The 6,145-nt window shown below is 42.8% G+C and overlaps 1 pseudogene; it reads right to left on the bottom strand.

Moving 5' to 3' along the window:
* Positions 1-3,631: 3,631 nt before the first annotated feature.
* Positions 3,632-4,390, bottom strand: LOC118624649 (annotated as a pseudogene).
* Between the last annotated feature and the right edge of the window lie 1,755 nt (positions 4,391-6,145).

Genomic DNA, 6,145 nt, shown 5'->3' with positions numbered 1-6,145 from the left:
ACAATACCAGCTATCAGGTTATACTACAAAGCGACTGTAATCAAAACAGCCTGATACTGGCACAAGAACAGGCATATGGACCAGTGGAACAGAACTGAGAACTCAGAAATGGACCCAAGGCAATATCCTCAATTAATATTTGACAAAGGTGGCAAGAGCATACAGTGGAGTAAAGACAGCCTCTTTAATAAATGGTGTTGGGAAAATTGGACAGCTACATGCAAAAAAATGAAACTAGACCATCAACTTACACCATAAACAAAAATAAACTCAAAATGGATAAAATATTTCAATGTGACTCATTAATCCATAAATATCCTAGAAGAAAATGTAGGCAACAAAATTTCAGATACTATATGCAGCAGAATTTTCACTGATACATCACCTAAGGCAACAGAAACAAAGGAAAAAAATGAACACATGGGACTACATCAAACTAAAAAGCTTCTGCACAGCAAAAGAAACAACCATCAAAACGGAAAGGCAACCCACTGTATGGTGAACAGCATTGCCAATGCTACATCAGATAAGGGGTTAATTTCCAAAATATATAGAGTACTCATACAACTCAACAAAAGGAAGACGAAGAACCCAATTAAACAATGGGCAGAGTAGCTGAATAGATACCTCTCTAAACAGGACATACAAATGGCCAAGAGACATATGAAGAAATGCTCAACATCACTAATCATCAGAGAGATGCAATTTAAACAATAATGAGGTATCACCTCACACCTGTCAGAATGGCCGCCATCAACAAATCATCAAACTAGTGTTGGCGAGGGTGTGTAGAAAAGGGGATTCTATTGCACTGCTGGTGGGAATGCAGACTGGTGCAGTCACTATGGAAAACAATATGGTGTTACCTCAAAAAATTAAAAATTGAACTTCCATTTGACCCAGTGATCCCACTTCTAGGAATATAACCTAAGAAGCCTGAAACTACAATGGGTAAGAATATATGTACCCCCATATTCATAGCAGCACTATTTACAATAGCTAAGATCTGGAAACAGCCCAAGTGTCCATCAGTTGACGAATGGACAAAAAAGCAGTGGTGCATATATACAATGGAGTGCTATGCAGCTGTAAGAAAGAAAGATCTCTTATCCTTTGAGACGACATGAAGGGACCTGGAAAGTATTATCCCAAGTGAAATAAGCCAAGCAGAAAAAGACAAATAGCACACGATCTCACTTATATACGGAATATAATGAACATAACAATCTGAGGAATACGGTAGACCCAGAAACATGGAAGTAGGGCATAGACTGACATCCCTCAGAAGAGGGGATTGTGGGGGTGGGAAGCGATAAACCACAGAACTTATATGCATGTATGCGTAACCAATGGACATGGACAACTAAGCCGGGGACGGGGCGTGGGGTGCCAGTGGGGTAAAAAAAGAGAGACATCTGTAACAACAAGAAAAAAAATTTAAAAAAAGAGAAAAAAGTACAAATAAAATAAAACTAAAAAAATAATTAAAGTTCTGAAATTTTTCATAGGCTGGGAAGAGATACCCGACCATAGAGGTGCAAAAAAGTTTATTCGGAGAGCTGATCAAGCTTGACTGTGCCACTTCACGTGCAATTTGGAAAAAACGTTTGAGACATTTTCATAAGACAAGTGAGACATTACAGTCTGTCTTTTGGGACATATTTGAAGAGTCTCTTGTCTTATTATCTACATTTATGTATTAAAGAACCAAGAGAAAATTCAGATAGTAGTTAATGGGATATGGAACCAAATGAGATAACGAGTAACATTGACATCAACAGAAATCAAATGACACTGGGGGGCAAACTGCAACTTTTTTTTTTTTTCATATTATACAAAAACTATAATTCTTTAAGAAGAAAAGAGAAATTTTGAATAGCAGTAATGACTAGGCTTCTGCATTGTTTGATAATCCAGTTAGTGAAGAAGAGTGAATCATGTGAGCACACTGGGAAAAAGATTTAACTTTCTGGATTGAGACAAATACTGAAATTGATGAAGATAATGTAAAACTTATAAATACATTGCAAACTGGTTAATGACTATCCTCAACTCAAGGGACACTTACGATTAGTTACTATCCAAGAAAACTTGAAATCCATGAAAACTTAATACTTATTATCCGAGAAATTTGATAAAGGTTTTTCCTAATTTGACAATTCTAAAAAACTGAACGTTGCACTACCACAAATAAATAAGACATTTTTCTACATGATCAATAATGAAAAACAATTTCGAACAACCATGGTAAAGAACAGACTGGATTCTATCTATGATTTTCATAGAAAATTATATTATTAATCATAATATGAAGAGATGCTCAACGAGTATTAAGTAAGAAAAGTATATAGAAAAACAAGTATCACAGAAGAGTTAGGCAGTAATTGACAGAAATTTTTCTTCTTTAATAAAAAAAAACTTTGTAGCATTTATAAAGATCAAAGAATTTTTTTAAAAGAAAATGCTTGTTTCCACTGCATTTATTACTAATATAAAAAGTGTTAAAAAGAAAAAAAAATATTTTCAGTTCTCCAACAGCTCTCATCCCTCCCTCTTGCCCACACAACTCCTGACCCATTTCCTCAGGGCCAGTTCAGGGCTGAGCCTGTTCACTGCCGTTTCCACAGAAAACAACGAGGGACCGAGGTCGGGAGAGGACGACAGGACTGTCCAGGTCCACCCAAAGACAGGCCAGGTGGAGATCCACAGAATTCAAACGAGAGGGCTGGTGGCCTCTCAGTAGCGCAGTGTGACTAAAATGCGCTGCAGAGGGAAGTGGGCGGGCCCACCAGAGGCCTCAGGGCACATTCCAGGGACCTCTGTCAATCCCAGGAAGTGGCGCCTGAAGGAAGGGGTGGCCAGGGAGGCAGTCTCGTGGAAAGTTTCACAATTCTCCGCGTTGGGAAATGGGGAAAGCCTAGAGGGCACGGAGAGCCTCACTCATTTTGGCAGAAATACTCTAGTGTGGGGGAGCCACAGAAATGCCACGGACACTGAAAAAGGCCAGGAGGGGACCCACGCTCACAAAGCACCGCGATCACAGACCATGGCAGTGGGCGAAGCTACTGAAGCTACTGACGGCGACACTACAAAATCCAAAAGCAGGGAGACTGGCCTTTCAGGAAGGGAGTCTGTAGAGTCATCTACACTGAGCCAGGTCAGACAACCTGGGGAGTTTCACAGAGCAGCTGCCAACGTAGGTTATCACATAAAAAGGACTTAAAACAAGCAGCCAGAAGGGAATGGTAGGAAACTGCTCCAGGGCTCAGGAATCGAAGGCAGTACTGGGTGTGGGTGGACAGGTGCACAAGAAACAGCACCAAATAAGTTTCTTGCTCAGCAGGTGGCGAGGGGTTGAGGATCCAGGAGTCAGTGAGGGAGCAAAGATGGGGTCCTGAAGGTGAATCTCTGGAGGCAGAATTAGCAGAAAGAGTGGACAACGCACACCAGGATGAAACACAACTCTGGACCTCAAATGGGGGAGGTGGTGGACAGGGGTGGGTCATTGACTGAGGATGCTGGGTGGAACAGCCCCGCAGCAGCTGCCTGAGGGCCACAGGGAAAACACAGCTGCCAGGTCACAGAGGGCTCCTTCCTTCCGCCCAGACAGGAAGGCACGGTCTCACAGCAGCTATCCGTTGACTGGGTGGTAGAAGGCATAGTGGTCCTCATATCAACAGTGGCCCTTTTAGGCAAAGTGTTAGCAGACAGGGCGGTCAGATTTGTCTTCCATAATCTGGGGTTCATCGTTGGGGGAGCAGGTATTCTTGACGAGAGACCAGCTTTTGAGCCTTCGAGGATGTCTCTGTTCTTTGAGAAAACCTCCCCTGGAGGGACTACCGTGTCCTGGCCCAGGAAAAGGACGCTCAGCATCGACCCTCCACTAACCACGACCATATGGGCCAAACCTGGGGCCTACGCCTCCCCAAACTGGGCCTCTGCCCTGGGGAAGAGGTGGGAGACTCAGCAGGGTAGAATCATCAGTCTCCTTGATCCTGGAGCACCTCTGTGAAGAGAGTCTGCATTCTTTTGTGTCTGGCTCCTTTCGCTCAACATCATGTTTGTGAGATTCATCCAGGTTGCCTGTAGCAGAAGTTCGTTTTCATCGCAGTGTAGTGTCCCGTCGCATGCACGCACAAGAACTTATTTGTCCATTCTACTGATGGTGGACATGTGGGTGGATTCCAGTTTGGGGCTGACGTGGGGTCACCAGGCTTTCCATTGGCCATTGGGGGAGGGCCAGAAGACTGGGTGGTCCGAGAGGACTCCCATCATCTTCGCCTCCCGTCTCTTCCTGCTTTGGCACTTGGGGCTGCTGTGGCTGTGGCTGTTGCTGATCTTGCTTCTTCCGTTTGGGCATCGTGGTTGCGGCAATGGCTGCAGCAGGATTTGGAGGGCCAGAATTTTTTAATTGGTCCTTTTTTTTTCTTCTTGTTTTGAGTAAATATTCACTTTCACATCAAATTTTCTGTTCGTTTCCTTAAAGAGAGACCTCAAATAGTAAGTTTCAGACGCTGTTCTTTGGTACCAGTGTTTGGTCTGAAAGATGTGAAATTATATACTTTTTTTTGACTGGCAAGGCATAGGCTTTGCAATTGCTGCCTGGGCCACGGACAAGAGTTTGCTTCTCCTGGAATTCTCTCTTTGGGTCAACTGAGATAGCAGAATACCTCTACAAGTGTCATCAGCAGCCTGGGTAAGAGCTTCTATCTCAATGACCAATGCTGTGAAATACAATCCAACATCTCATCTTGTGAGAATGTTGCTTCCTGTGCTGGGAGTTAGAAAATACTTATTTGCAATATTAAGAAATGGTGTTTCTGATTTCATGAATCTAGGTGATCCCTGAAAAAAGTTTTATTGAAAGTTTTGTGGTCCTTGGAAGCAAAGGTTGTTCCTGAGAAGTGCAGGTGAGTTACAGGAGTCTGAGAGCAAGGGGAGAGGTCTCCCATCGAATGGGCAGTGGGCAATGGATACCATGGAGAAAAACTATCACCTTCCACTCTCAAGTGTCATGGTCCTGAGAATGACACTTCTCAGATTCTCTCCCAGAATCACAAGGCTGCTTGGGAAGGTAGTGTCTGATAGTCATTGAAAAACTTTAACATTTACTGAGCCTTCACAACATGTCTGGAACCGTGTCCATTTTGGAGGAGGTCATTGAAAAGATGTGATGACCTGTTGACCCAGATGCTGGACCTAGACAATCTGAGGCTCCTTACCCTCCTCCCAATCCTTGGAATGTACATTCCACCCAGTGTTTCTGCACTAGGAGCAGTTTCAAGGATGCAGCCTTGAGAGAGTAAGGTATTGTTGAGACCATCTGACTGTACATGTGACTGAACTCTGTTAAGGCTTCTGCATAAACTCTTGTGGGTGGGTGCAGAGATCTGCTTGTCGTACAACCACCCGAGACAGGCCCTGTATGTAAACCCCATTGCTTATTAACACCTACCAGTTTGGAATGGCCTTCCTTCTTTCTTTGGTCTCTACTTACTCTTTGGGTATGGGGGCCAGTTTCAAATTTCACCCTGAGAACTTCAGAGGTTGAAACAAAAGAGCCAGTTGCTGGAAATATATACACAGATAACTTAGCAGGTCTATCTATGTATCTTATATACATAAGAATGTGATTTTAAGTTTAATTTTATGAAATTGCCATTTTATTATTGGTCAATAATGGTTATTTTATATGATTGGCAATTTCATATGATTGACGCTCAGTAGTTTCATATGGCTCAACATAAACAGTTTGTGGAAGTATTGTTTTCCTTTGGGGCCAATTCTTTATTATACATATGTGTATGTGTAGTATCTCTGGTGCCTGGATCATACAGGTCAGTAGCATCACCCAGTCATTTGATAACTGATCATGCAAATTCCTCTACACATTTCCAAATGCAGGAGCCAGGAGTCAGGGGGGATGGTAGTGAGGTACCATACCTCCTTTAAAAATCCTTGAAATTGTCAGAGAAATAAAAAATATCCTCAAGGAAGTGGGACTTGAGCTAGAAACTAAAGGAGAGTGTGAACTTCATTAGGAGGAGGGGTCTGGGAGTTCATACTTTCCTCTACACTTGCAAAAGTAAATAGGCTAGAATGAAACTACTGGGTCCAGGAAGGGAAGAAAAGAAAAGAAAACAGA

Source organism: Molossus molossus, unplaced genomic scaffold (genome assembly GCF_014108415.1).
Source record: "Molossus molossus isolate mMolMol1 unplaced genomic scaffold, mMolMol1.p scaffold_m16_p_10, whole genome shotgun sequence".
In the NCBI taxonomy this organism is placed as follows: Eukaryota; Metazoa; Chordata; class Mammalia; order Chiroptera; family Molossidae; genus Molossus; species Molossus molossus.
The sequence above is the reverse complement of the archived record's forward strand: the minus strand, read 5'-3'. Positions and strand labels throughout refer to the sequence as shown.